We start from the raw sequence: 14,068 nt of genomic DNA, 5'->3' as shown, positions 1-14,068 counted from the left end.
TTGAATTCCATTTATGAAATATTTTATTGATTTTCAGTGATTATGATCATTCCACTTCTTAGGAGGTGATTAAAATTACATAATCCTTTTCCAAAGGAGTGGATTGCCATACATTATTTAATACTCTGTGTTGGATGTGTTGCTATGCAAGTAACCAAGTTTAAATACGCTCAAAGTCTGAATTTACAAAACTCTGGTGATGCCTGACTTTGAATTCACTGGGACTTCAGTAACCCTGAAGTTCAGGCCATAAGGTTTCCATCACTGGGTACCCAAAACCAGAACTTTAGTGCCTTAGATTTCTTTTTTCTTTTCTTTTTCAAAAAAAATCCAAACCAAACAACAAAAGAACCAAAAAGCCAAAACAACAACAAAAAAATCCCTTTGGCTATAATTCAGCTCTTTAGACTCCTAGACTTTCAGTAGAGCACCAGAATAAGCTTACAGATGTTTCATCTATTATATCACATTTTTTATATGATTTAATGCATTCAGATGAGGAGTATTTATTGTAAGGCTAATAGGCCTAAGCTGCAGTGGTTTTTTTTCATGTAGCAGCATGTGCAATGTGATAGATGCTTTCCAGAAAGTAAGAAAAAATTCAGTCCCTGCAAAAAAGCCACATAATGCATATATTATCAATACAGTAAATGGCAAAAGAAGAAGGGGAAAGTGTTAATGTTTTTATATTTCACAGGAAAAAATAAAGAATAAAAAAGGTGAAGTCACAAAATTAGCTGGGCATTAAACAAGTGACCCAAGAATGTGTTACGTATGGATATTCAGAGTGTTGTGCTGCCATCCAGAGGGATCTTGAAAGGCTGGAGAAATGGGCTGTCAGGAGCCTCATGAAATTCAACAGGAGAGATGCAAAGTTCTGTACCTGAAGAGCAGCAGCCCCTTGCCCCTTGTCAGAGGCCACTGCATCTGGGGGCTTGAGAATGGGTTTTGGATCAGATGACTTACAGAGGTCCTTTCCAACCTCAGCCATTCTGTGATTTGATGGTATTCCAATACACTGCTCTGTGTAAGAGCTGTACTAATGAAATTACTATTTCAGTGTTTTCTCCATGGAACTCTCAGTGACTGTTACCATCAGGTCAGGCATTTCCTAGCAGCTGATGACCTTCTGGAACAGCTGAAGCCAGATATATTGAAGAGTAGCCAATTTAAAACTCTTTATTAGTGTTAGAAACTGTTATAATTAATTGAAATGTATAAAGTCCTTCTCTATTTCTGTGGGGTTTTTTTTATTTTGATTTTTTTTTAATTTTAAATATTCTGTGTCTCACATGTTTAAGTTGCTGTTGGCATTAGAAGGTTTAGTTTATGGCATGTACATTTATGGTGTGTACAAAAATTAAAAAAAAAACAGCATAGAAAAGAATATTTTTTGTGTTCAGTATAGCAAAGTTTGCAATGGGTTTTGTTCTATGGAGCACCATCACCATATGAAGTAGTAGGTGATAAGTTACTAAGATTATGCATCTATATATAAAAAACCCAAGGATGATAATGGTTGCATTAGTATTAAAGTTCATATTCATGCCTTTCCAGCAGACCAATAACCAGAAGTGAGAACAGCTGTCACAGATGCAATTGTACACATCAGAAAGTTTTGGTGAAAGAGTGTCTTATTACAGAAAAATTAAATGTTTGCTGGGTTTGGCTAGCAAATGACTTCTGTTCTGGAAGAATCAGTTTTTTCAAGCAGAAACAGCAGCCTTGTCCCAGCACCATCTAATTTGGCTTTATTTCATTTGTCTTCATCTTGATTTATATCAAAGGATCAAGAAATCCAAGACTGTATTTTTTACACAAATTTATTCTTAGTCTTTTTTGTCCTTAAGATGATTACTGAGATTACTTAGTGGATTTCAAGGCAGACTGTTGCCTTTATCATATAATTCTCTGGCAAGGACAAGATATTTGTGAATTCTCAAAAGCTACCTTTGGTCTGTGAGAGGGATTTTCTATTCCTGTTCTTCTACTGGTCAAACTACCAGTTGTCCTCACATAGAGCTTAGTTTTTACTGACTACCTGGTTGTATTTGAATGCCATTTGAGTTTCTGCTTCTTTTTTTAATTGAATGGCTTGTTTGTTTATCATACAGACTTAGTTTCAGCTGATCCATGGATCCCAGTGTGTCCTAATGTGAGTCACTGGAAATGCCTGAGTGTTTAATTTTTGCAGCTTCCCGTGATTGGATATTACTGGTGGGAAAAGCACAGGTGCCATTAATTTACTGAAACCCAGTTTTCGATTTTTGTACCATTTCAAATTCCATTGATAAGGTTGCCTGTTACACTAATTGCTGTTTATATGATGTGTGTGCTGAAAATGTATCTGAATTGTATGTAAATGTAAAGTATTGGAATAGTTATTTGTAAATAGATATAATATAGTAAAAATATCAGAAAGATATGATGAAAGTCAGAGCTTTGATCTTCTGATTCCCAGTTTGTTGACCAGTCCACTGGAAGTTCTATAAGACTGACATTATTTTTAAATACAGAGATTTCCTTTTTAAATTAAATTGGTTTTGAGGCTGTGATTGCAGTAACTAATCACTTGGTCTTGTGCTAAGTATGTTTTCCTCTGCCTGATTTTAGAGACCATTGAGGGCTGCTAGGATTCTGAGTAAACAGTTTTATTAGGAATTAAATTCTGTTGAGTGCTGGAAATCTTCTCTTCCTCCTGAACGCTGCTGAGGGTTGCTAGGCACCTCAAAGGGTTAGTGACTATCACAGCTTGCTTAGCACATGGTACTACATATGTCATTTGCAATCTCTGAGTAGAACAAACTTCTACTGCTGTCACTGTAGATTATTCTCTGTGCTTTTGGGGTTGTTTTGCTGTGCTTAGAATGTGACTCTGTCCCTCATAAAATGGTAGCATTCTGTGGATGGGGACTGCTGGATCCAGCAAAAATAAATCACTGAAGACATAGGAACAAAAGATTTGAGACTTTTGTATAAAAGCAATAATCATTCTTCTGAAAAATTCATAGAAAACCTCTCCAAAACATCAAACCAGCCAATGACAAAGGCAGTGTGACGGTAATAATAAATCTTAATTATCTTACCGTTGTTTTTAGGCCTTGTTCTTTTAGTATTGTTTGTTGTGACATGTGGGTTCCCACAAACTCTGTGTAATGCCAGCAGTACACAGGATGCACACACCACAAAACAAGCAGATCCCCAAAGCCTCAGGGTATTGAACTGCCTTTTTGCTCCATGTATCCTCTTGCAGAACGACTCACAGAGTGACATGCTTTACTGCGTGTCACCTTATTGCTTTATTATTAGCCTTTGTAAAGGTCAGATGGGCCTGACTCAAATTCGAGAGGAAGTAATGCTGTACGAAGTTTTCCCTTCATTGGAGGACCTGCATATTTTTCAGAGATCTGCAACAGTATTTTTAATATCATGTCGAAAGCAGAGAACCATTTTCAATTCCCATTGCGGTAATCAATGAGATGTAAAATTGCAGCAGTTCCATGCTGCCTAGAGCCTCTCCTGACAAACCTCGTTTGGTTTGTCAGAATGCATAAAGCACTCATAGGAGCGTAGCATTAGCTCTATTTCTCTGTGAGGCCAACAAGCACAGAAAGAAACCAGCTCTTAAGGAGACATTTTCATTTGCTTAAATATCCCTGCCATGGCTGCAGTACAGCAAAATCTTGCTGTGCTATGCATATTTCTTAGGATGGGAATCAGAACCATCAGCTGTATGTGTGATTCAGAAAAGCAATGAACCCATGGGCTACCTCAACAATTATTTAATTTCTGAAGAAGTAAATCACACATAGAAAGTCACTCAAGGTAACAGTACAGGTATGCTGCATATGCTGTACTTATTAGCATATTTGTGATTACTCAGGAAGGTTATGTTTGTCACTGTGCTGCTGTCTGTGACCATCTGGAACTTAATGAGTTACAATGTAGGATTTGCATCCTTCTTTTACCCAGACAGAGAACTCTTTCACCTGAAGTAAAATAAATTTTCCAGGTAGTAGCAACTCCAAGCCATTGAAAGAAGTCAGCAGTCAGGAATCTACTGAATTATGAGTATATAAATTAGTTTGATAGTTCCTTAGAAACTCTTTTACAATATATATTTAGGAGGAAGAAATGCTCAATGCTGGATGTTTTGGAAGTATGCAGAGCACGGTCCCAGATAATTTCCTGTGGGTGTCATTATAGATGGAGTGATTGGGTAGCCTGGGGCATTAGCAACGGGTGAGGAGCTCCTTGTCTATGCCTCTGATGCCGATAACTGCAGTCATCCCTTATCAATTCCTTGGAGGTGTTTATAAAGTGTTCTGTTCTCATTCCCTCTGCTGCTGAAGCAAACATCAGTTTTGTATAATAACATTTCTCTTGACTACCTTAGCTGATAAGCAAAGAATTGAATGAATGTTTGTAAATTAGGTATTCTTTCTCTGCACTGATTATTCTGTAAGCATAGAAATTAAGGGGATTGCAAGTTTCCAGTTCATTCTAGAACCAGCTTTCAGAACCATATGCCAATTTTCTTTGCTTAATTTTAATTTTTCTAATGAATAAATATGAGTAAAAGTGCAACAGCTAGCATTTCCAAGCTTTCACAAATAGTGTAAAACTTCTTGACAGGAACAAAAAAAAAAAAGTTTAATAATACATGTTTCAAGTATTCCATCTACTTTCTTAATTAACAAGTCAACAAAATATGAGTTTTCACATCATGACCGTATTGTATGATTCAAATTGAGGAAAATACAGACTTTGGAGATAATAACATGTAACCCCTGAAAAGAGAATGGATGTAGAACTGCATATGACTACAATTGATTTCCAAACTAGCTTTGGGTTACTAATCTTGAAGATACATTTTATATGATCTGGTTACTATAATCCAGTGATACAAGTAATAATCCCAAATGAAGGAATCAGAACCCAGTACTATCTTCCCATGTCCAGCTCACCACCTTGTGTGCTCCCTCTTTTCCTGCTGTCTGCAGAAGTTTTACATGGCCAGCAGGTATGGTTCTCCTTCAGATGCATGAAGCCTACTTTATCACTTCTACAAACACCTGAAAAGAGGTTGTAGTGAGCTGGGAGTTTGTCTCTTCTCTCAGGTAGCAGGTGGCAGGAAGAGAGGAAATGGCCTCAAGTTGTTCCAGGAGAGGTTTAGATTGGATATTAGGAAAAGATTCTTCACAGGAGGGGTTGTCAAGCATTGAATAAAGCTGCCCAGGGAAGTGGTTAAGTCACCATCCCTGGAATGTTAAAAAACACGTGGATATGTCAGCTGAGGCCGTGGTTTTATGGTGAGCATTGTGGTGGTGCTCGTTGACAGGCTTGGTGATCATAGAGACCTTTTCCAGCCTTAATGCTATGAAATAAACATTTTTTCTGGAAGACCCTCAGTTCAAACTGAAGTAGGAATTGAACTGAGTATCCCTCGTTCCTTGCAAGTATTTTACCTACTAGGTTTTATGCAAAAGAAGAAAGTCTGTACTCCTGGTCTTTTAAATAACCAAGCTTCTTTTTTTTTTCCCTAGGATGGGTGCACACTCCACACTTTCAATTATTTTAAACTAAATTTTATGGGTTATTACACGTGCATTGCACTGTATCTAAAAAATGTAGACTAAAGTTAAGTGTAGAATTAAAAAAAAAAAAAGGTGGAAAAGGGATATTTTGAAAATGTCACAGTTCCTTATTTGCAATAACAAAACGTGGTATTATAGTATAGGTAATGCAGGTACAGCTGTGATTCCCAGACCATATAAGTTAATACTTGAGATGATATAATTCTGTTTGTAAGTATTTCTAAAATGCTGAACCAGATAACCTGGTTGAAAAGTCTAAGTCTGCTCTGAGACTTTATAAGGCCTGCTAGATGCTAACTTTGATTTCAAATTTGCAAGGTGAAAATGGGCACTGCATATTTTGGAGAGAAAATTTTGCAAGCTGAGTTCATGGATCTTAATGAGGGTTCATAATCTGGGCACCACTGCCCGTGGTTATGTTTGTGCCACTTTCTATCAGTTTGTTTCATTATGCTTGTGTGGATACTTCTTTTGCATGAATACTGTTTTGACAGTTTTGGAAAACTGGAGTATTGAGCTGGAACTGATGGTATTTTTCACATCTTGGTAGTCAGTGTAACAGGAAGCAAATGTTCCTGGTAGAGATCTGGTGACTGTTCCCTTTCTGCTCTTCAGAGGGAAGAGAACTAGTCTTAAATTGAACGTAATTTCCAAAACATCTTCTTTTTAAAGGGAATAAAATGATTTTTATGTCCTTTTCATGTTTAAAGCCTGTTTCTTTTCCCAAAGATGTTAAAATATTCTGTCTTGCCTGTTTCTATCTGTTGAAGTTGGATCACCCAGTCTGAACCATGAACATTTTACTATATGACCAATCAAACATAATCAATCTGTTAATTTAGAGATTTTAAGTTCTTTTATCTGTATTTTTTTTTTGGAAATGTTTGAAAATATCTTTATTAGCAGAGAAATATATCACTAATTTATAGACTATTTGCAGATAAGAAAGCAACTGATATTTTTAACTGCTTTGGTTTGTACTTGTAGAGTACACTGTTGCAATAGCACTCAATGGAAATATTTTGATCTTTAATCTCTAGAGGCTCTACACTGATTGTTTGGTCAGGTTCTTTTCAGCTTTCAAGAACAATTTGGGGGTTTTTCCCTGTTCTTTTGCAGGTAACAGTGCATATCACCTTCCAGCAATGCAAGCCTCATCTACTTCTACTCAGTATCTACTTCTTCCTCAGGGAATAATATTAGCTGTGCTTCAGTCCCTGCTTGTCAATCTCCATCTTATATTCACCTCAAGAGTAACAATGATATGTGACTATGCATATATACTGTAAAATAAATAATGTTCTTCATTAGTATAAGACAAATCATATTCTTCAAATCCTTCTGAAAAGAGTTCTTCAGCTACAAAGCAAGCATCTTTCAAAATCTTTTTGATAACCCAGGGAATAAGTTTTTCCCATGTGCAACACCAGCAAATGATGTCAATTTATTTCACAATACCTTGAGGGTACAAAGGGCAGAAAATAGATTAAATAAGGGGGTAGGTCTTTTGCATTATTAATATAATTGAAATTTTCTGTATTTGGAAACTCTCTGATATAGGAAATTAATTTTGACTTGGAAGTATCCACAGAAACTAGTGAGTAGGAGCATCCTGTAATTCCCTTCATGTAACAGAATTATAAAATTGTTTGGATCAGAACAGATCTTAAGGGTCATTTAGTGCCAGCTGCTTGTCTATCCATGCTTTGTTTCTGAAGCTGAATTACGTAAATTCACTTCTACTTAATGATTGAAAATTCTACAAAATGGTATTAAGTAGGTAAAAGATTCATAAAATTTTGATATAAGTGACATATACACCAGCAGAGGAATAGAAAATAGGAATAACTCACAGAAATAATAAAAATACTAATAATAAAAGAGAATTTTAGTTTTCATTTTGAAAAGAAAAAATAATGGGTTTAGCTGCTTTGCAAAAGTAATGGCTTGTATCTTACTGTGATTAAAATAGGACTCTGGAACTGAAAATTGTTTTCTGAATTTTTTTGTGGCTCTACATCTTTTGAGACCGTCACCCTCCTCTTTTGTAGAGATAAAGATCCTCACAGACTCCTTTGATGATATGATGTTCTGGTATGGCAAAATTCCTTATAATTATTGCTGAGCTGGAGCTACATCAGATATGCTAGTAGGGAAGGTGAATATAAGTTTAAAATTATCAGTTCAGTAGAACTCAGTAGAACTAATCCTATTGCTTTGTCGAAAACGAGTTGTTTTTCCAGCTCAGATGAAGATTTTTTTTCTCTCTGTCCCACTCTCTGTTTCATTTCAGCCATACTGAATTTAGCACTTGATGGAGTGGGCACTAATTTATTTATTTTGCTGTATTTGAAATGCTAGACAACACTATCAAATGTTCTTCTATCTCTTTTCTTTCTGTTTGTGAATATCACACTGTGTTATATACAAACACAGCAGGGATGAAAGCTAAAACAAATGCATATTTGTGTCTAGAGCACCAAAATGTGTATTTATAGATGAAAAAAACAGGTCAAATCTTTCACAGTAAAAAATAAATTAAACAGCCATTTGTCAGATGAGTATCTGGAGACCATTATTACGAGTCAGTAGAACTGATCTTAAAATGGGAGAAATATTGTCAGGGGAAAATATTTTTAATGACATTTTGTGTTTATAAGCACACACAGACACTCACATTACAAAGACACCAGTCTGCTTTTCACACTGTACTTCTGCTCTGAAATGAATCACTCACAGCTTTGTATTAGTTAGGCTGAGCAAGACAAATAGTCTAGAAGATTGGTTTAACACATATTAACTAGTTTATTGATTAGATGTACAAAAACATTTCCAATCAATAGTGTATGAGTGAATATCTTTGCTTCAGCAGATCACAGAGAAAATTTTTTTAGAATTTAGAATGTATACCTTAACTAAACTGATTTTGGAGAGATAGCCATACAGAATTACCTAATCCCCATCTGCTTAATTCAAATGCAGAAGTATAAAAATATTAGCATACCAGGCATGCAACTATTCTGTGGTGTGTTTCCATCTGGCATTCTTGAAAGAAGAAAAAGGAGAAATGCAGTATATATAGAATAGGTTAGTTTAATATATAGGTTTTATGCAGGAGAATAATCCTTAGTCGGGGTTTAACTAAGCTAAAAGATCAAGAAAAAATGTAGTTTTGACCTTGGCCATAAATAACCAGGGTTTATGAAAGTTCAGCCAATTCTGAAGTCTAAAAAGTATTCTATTCTGCTAAGCATGTGAAATAAAATAGAGCTCTGAAATTGCAGAATATGTCAAAAACTGAAGGGAATGAAAGGTAGTAAGAACACCTTTTCAAACCATCAAGCAAACACCAGTAGCTGGTGTACTGCACAGTGAGTCAGCAGTCAGAGGTGAGATTTAACTCTAAGTACTTTATATTTACTGCTAGTAAAGGATTTGTACAAAGACACCTTTCTTTAAGGAACTTTCTAGAATTTCCTCTTTGTACCCTGACCTGAAAGTCTTGTGTGGGCATAGCACACTATGATTTTCTGTTTTATTAATTTTACTCTTGCTACTTAACATGTAAGCCCTTACAGCTCACGCAAATTTCTACTAACAGCTTGCAAGTGATTCAGATTCATAAATAACAGAATCTAATACTATTTCACACATCCTAGGATAACCAAGACTTCAGAAGCAGGCAGATAAGGCCTTGAATCTACAAGAAACTTGTGCTCTTCCGAAATGGCAAGCCAGGGCCAGACGTAGTAACAGAGTATAACAACCTCCTTTCTTCTGGCAGTTGAATGTTACCCTGTTAGTGATATTTATTAAAAATAGCAGGAACTGGGTAACTGTGTTTTCTCTACTGCTTATTTAAGTTCTTTACTGTCATCATGTAGCATATGTTACTATGTTTAGTCTTTCTTTAAGAAATCTTTTTACTGCAGCTCTTTTCATCCCTTTGCAATCTATAAAAATATAGCTGCTTTGAGAATGATTACAAAAGCCCTGTTATAACTTCAATGAGTTTTTCTTACTTACTGACATAATGAATTATTAGAAAATATTTAAATATTTTAGACCAAATTTTGGTCAGTTACTGGCCTAAGTCTGAAGTAAAATCAGTGCACTTGAAATGAGGAGCTGAGTGTTGGAATAATGCTATTGATTGTTTTCAAAAGGTTTCTTGCAATTCTCCTTGGTGAGTTAGTTATTCAGGCAAAGATTATACTCTTATATTGACCATAATTTTCTTGTTCTCTTTTTCCCCCTAAATCTTAACTTCCTTTGTAATGATCTTTTACCAGACCCTCCTTAGCATTTAATTTTTCTGTAGTTCATATCCAGAAAATGAAGGCATTTTGCACTTCTCTTTTCTTCCAAGGAAAGAAGGGAGGGAGGACGGAAGGTTGGGTTATCTCCCTTTTTGGTATACACTTCTTTGGGAGCATAAGTGCATGGCAGGTGAGGTTTTCCAGTGTAAATGTAGTAGATTTAGTATCTAATTATAGTCTCTGAAATTTTGGATGGGACTACTTGCAAGTTATTTTTCCATAAACATTGAGAAAGTTCATTTTCTCTGCTAGAATTTCCTTTGTTGGCTGATTTGGCGCGGTTCAATTTTATTCATTCTGTAGAAAACCCTATTACAATTTTTTTTATAAAAATGCATTAAAAGGTCTTTTTCTCTATTGTCTATTTGCATGCCCTTGAACTTATTAAAAGCAGACTTCTCACAAAAGTGAGGAAACAGACATGTAAGTCTGTGCTTCTGGTACTCTTCAGTAGGTTTATTTTCAGAGAGTTTGACTTAACATTTGAAAACATATGTAATTGTGATCATACTTTGTAAGGGGAAGAAACACCACATGCTCAAGTTTTGCTATAATAATCTTGCTCTGTGAAAAATGAACATACGTATGGAAACTGATTTTCAATAAGCAACTACTTAGTTTTGGATTATATTTGGAATTTATTTGTATTACAATAACTCAGAGGAGTACAAATTTACATTACTGTGTAAAGTGACAGAGGGAAGGGAACTAAGAAAAAAATTTATATTTTTTTTATAGTTTTATAATTTTTATAGCCTACAAATAGAAAAATGAAATCTCAGATTTCTGTTTATTCCAGTAACTTTCTTCCTCCTGTTTATTGAATAATTTTGCCCATTTTAGTTTCTATGGGTATTTTCACTGTTCATAATTTCCTCTACAAAATTTCACTCTTTTAACCAGTAGGTTATTTTTTAATAGTTCCTATCATTCATGTTGTTGCTCTTATTTTATTTCATTGGACATTGATATGCCACACAACATATGTATTTTTATTGCCTGTTACAATATTGAGGAGATTTTTTTAATATATTCTTTTCCTGCTATTGAATTGGGAGTAAATTTTTACTGATGTATATGTAAACACCAAGATTTAAAAATTCTTCCATAATCCTACAGTCTTACAACAATGCCTAATCTTTATGCATGTAGCTCTGTTGGTAAGAAATTTAGTGGAAGTTAGAAGATCTGTTTTCAGGTTTATGTTCTGTCACAGATCCCCTGCGTGTCCTTTAAGGACAAAACATAGCTAAAGGTCAACTTAATCAGAAAAAAATTAAATGAAGTGATTAAGGCATATTGAGATATCGTAAGACATATTGATTTGTTGTGTTTCAGGCTTCAGTTTGATCCAGAAGTAAGTGCAAGTTCTGCCATCTGAGTTCAGGGCTGGGAATAGTGAGACACAAACCCCATGTCTCCACCATGTGACTACAGGCTATGAATACCTGACATTTCCTTACCACATCATTGGAGAGAGCCTGTTAAGTTCTTCAGGACACATATTTGACCATCTCTTCCTCTCTCTTTTTTCTTCCCCCCCCTTATTTTCGACTGGAGGATATTTCTGTGTTGATAAGGGCATAAAGTATTTGTAAAGTGCTGGTTGAATAGAACTGGCAAGAGAATAAGTATTTTCTTAATGTAGCATAGGGATATTATCTGGGACATCCTCGATTTTGCACTTATAATGAAGGAAATTTAAAAAAACAAAAAACAACAACAAAATCCCTGAGGAAATAGTCTTTTCTATGCAAAGGAAGAGGCTCAGGGAAAGACAGTTTCAAAGTACTTATTATAACAAGCAGTCCCATCCAAACCTTCCAGATTGTCCTGCTTTGAGTCACAGACCCAGCACATGGGCTTTAATCTCCATTTTCCTCTAGAGGTTGGTTGATACTGGAGCTGTTGGTGACCCAGAGCAGTAGCACAAACTGTCCTCATGTTAAGTAGGAGCTGTGGGCTGCATGAGCACAGTAACCTAACATCAGCACCTAGGATTTCAGTGCGAAAAATCTTATCAATGAATCAAACCAACAGGCAGGGCAAGAAATACCACTGCCACTTACATCAGTAGCTTCCTACAGAGACTAAGGGTTTGTTTTTTTTAACAGAAACTGAGATTTGCTTGGTTCCCCAGCAAAATTGAGGAGGCAGGTACCTCTCTGCAAAACTCAGTCCTGCACTGAGACACAGATGACATGTTTGGAATCCACACTTAGAAGGAAGGAACAAACGGGTCTTTGTTTCTATATCCTCCTTATAGACATTCTTGTAAATAAATATATAAATGAAAACTCTCCAGAATTAGTATAGACTAAGAAAGCTCTGTGGGGGTTGCTAGGCAGCCAAGGCCAAAGGAATAGAAAGCAGGCAAGTCTTTGAAAAAGAGAATCAGTGACTTATGGGTTATCTGAAGACATGATTTACTCAACTGTAAACAATACAATAATGTAAATAAAGTGTAAATAATATTTGCTAAAGAAAAATAAATTTTACTGTCTTTTGTTTTGTAATAAACAAAAGACAGTCAAATTTATTTTTCTTTAGCAAATGAACAGTGTTTTTAAAAGATTTCAAATTAAAAGATTTGAAAAAATAAGGTCTGTTTTACATCTCATACCTATCTCTGTTTTGAAGCTATGAAACTTTATGCATGACTGTTGTTTCTAATCTTTACTTATTACTGATACAGAAATTTGATGCAGTATATAGAGGCTATAACTTGAAAATTGTTTATCAAATTAATTGATTTTTAAACTTTTTTCCAATTTTAATTTTTACCATGGTGTGCATATAAGACTCTAGAAGAAAGTTTTTCCAATGATGGAAGGAATGCCTTGCTCTCAAGAGGTGCACATATACAAGCTTCACTGTCACTAATGGCAGGAAAAGGCCTAATTTCAACCACCTTGCCCTGTATGGTGTATGATGAAAATACTCATTACAGAAGTAACCACCCCCTTCCTATTACTGCTAAGTATGCAAAAATACAGGCATTTCTAACAGGCAAGGCAAAGCTGTCATATGCAAGATTAGGTGATCACATTATTGGCTAATTGCTCCCCTTGAAATCTCTGTTTATATTTTCGCCTTAAAAGTCTTCTTGAAATTAACAGTGCCTTCAGCAGTTCTGTTCTACCTATGTACATTGAGGGGGCACGGTAATCCTTCACCTGCCCTCCCTTCTCAGATTGTGTATGACAGCTCTAGATCATAGTCTAGAATTATTTAGGTTTAGTTATTTAAAATAAGTACCTGAGTTATTCTCTCTCAATGTCTTCAATTTATGTCTAGAGAAGATGTAATTGCTGCATCACAGTTTCTCAATCTGTGTTTCTTCCACAGGGTGGATGCTCTGGGGGGGTCCAAGCAGCTCTGTGGAACAGTCTGCAGTGGGCTAGTAGGATGAGAAGGTCCAGGGGTAGTTTGGGAAACGAGGAGAAGCATCACCTCCCGAGACGGTAAACCTCCTGAAAAGGTAATTCATGGTAGGGCATTGTTATGCAAGTCAGCTTTTCAGGCTCCCTGGATATGCTGGAATGCATGGCAGAAAACTGGTAGAGAAGGGGAGCACAAGCCTCTGCTGTTGTCTGACAGTTCATACAGAGTCTCCTGAATCCAGAGCTTCTTAAACTGTGCTGAGTTTCAGTTCCCATCCTTGTGTGGGAGAGAATTTAGATGCTGTATCTTACAAGGGTTTTCTTGTTTTCCTGTGGACCTGTTAGAGAATACAAATCACAAATTTACAGTAACTTTCCAAGAAATTCCTTATAGGAATGGAAACTCTGAAAATGCCAGCTTATAAACTCAATAACAATTTAACAGAGTAAAATGTTCTTTCACATGGAGAGTTAATAGCTGAATTTTTAAAAGTACATAATGTTGTTTTATTGGGTTCTTTCAATCTCAGCAACCGTGCTTGTGGAGACTCTCTTCCTACCCTGAAACCTTAATTATGGGTGTTTGTGTTCCTAGCATTTCAGAAGTCCAAGAGAATGTGCAAACTAAAAATCTGTCATTCCTCAGAGTATGCTTCTTCCTTCATGTTAAAAGGTAGAGTTGAGGCACAAAGCATCAAACCATTTTCTGCTGTCCCAAAAGCCCAGCTATAGGTGTGTATTTGAGCCCCACTAACTGATCAGATGTTCC

The 14,068-nt window shown here is 35.8% G+C and overlaps 1 protein-coding gene across 11 annotated transcripts in view; it reads left to right on the top strand.

The window, feature by feature from the left end:
- The window catches only part of LRRC4C (leucine rich repeat containing 4C), a 485,259-nt gene that overhangs the window by 419,617 nt on the left and 51,574 nt on the right, over positions 1–14,068 (top strand). For 9 of the 11 annotated variants that reach the window (XM_015630822.3, XM_015630819.3, XM_015630817.3 and 6 more), the window contains one exon: positions 13,265–13,397. The exons of the other annotated variants lie outside the window; for them this stretch is intronic. The gene's annotated coding sequence lies outside the window, so the exon portion shown is untranslated. The remainder of the gene's footprint in view (positions 1–13,264; positions 13,398–14,068) is intronic. 11 annotated transcript variants of the gene reach the window in all.

Source organism: Parus major, chromosome 5, assembly GCF_001522545.3.
Source record: "Parus major isolate Abel chromosome 5, Parus_major1.1, whole genome shotgun sequence".
NCBI classification, from domain to species: Eukaryota; Metazoa; Chordata; class Aves; order Passeriformes; family Paridae; genus Parus; species Parus major.
This window is presented reverse-complemented; position numbering and strand designations above follow the sequence as displayed.